We start from the raw sequence: 632 nt of genomic DNA, 5'->3' as shown, positions 1-632 counted from the left end.
TCTAATATGTATTACGTATTCAAATTCATTTGAACAAGAGGAGAAAAAAAGAGGAGATAAAATCCAATTCTTTTAGGTACTTTATCTAAGAAACTCTACCCATCTATGTTCTAGATGGGGTATATCTCGCCAAACTGGATAAAACTATTATTCTAATCTAGACTATAAAAAAATATGCATCATTCGCATACCGGTGGCAGCTTCAAATAGGTCATATCAATTAATTAGAAATTAATTCTAGGGAAGAGAGACCCATACAAATTAATCATGTGCCAAGAACCAGATTTGAACTGGTGACACGAGGATTTTCAGTCCTCTGCTCTACCAACTGAGCTATCCTAGCTATTCCCAATCTCGATTGGACCCGCTAACATGAGGATTTACAGTCCTTTTCGTAGTATCCTCATTTTATCATATAACTGGGGTCTATGTCAATTAAAAGGACAAAAGTCGATTAAACTTTTTTATCAAAGCCGGGGAATTTCTTCGATCTTCAAAAAGATGACTTTGTAAGTTTCAGTATGAGTAATGATATTGTATTGATCGGGAATCATTCAACTAGGTATTCCTTGCTCAAAGATGTTCATTTCTATGTGTATCATAAATATCAAATTGTGATAAGAGAAAGCCAT

The 632-nt window shown here is 34.2% G+C and overlaps 1 non-coding gene across 1 annotated transcript; it reads right to left on the bottom strand.

Annotated features, from left to right (window-relative positions):
* Positions 1-270: 270 nt before the first annotated feature.
* On the bottom strand, positions 271-343 carry TRNAF-GAA (transfer RNA phenylalanine (anticodon GAA)). The gene has a single exon. It is a non-coding gene; the product is annotated as a tRNA-Phe (tRNA).
* Positions 344-632: the final 289 nt, after the last annotated feature.

Source organism: Solanum stenotomum, unplaced genomic scaffold, assembly GCF_019186545.1.
Source record: "Solanum stenotomum isolate F172 unplaced genomic scaffold, ASM1918654v1 scaffold29520, whole genome shotgun sequence".
NCBI lineage: Eukaryota > Viridiplantae > Streptophyta > Magnoliopsida > Solanales > Solanaceae > Solanum > Solanum stenotomum.
Note: the sequence above shows the minus strand (reverse complement) of the source record. Positions and strands in the feature narration are given on the sequence as shown.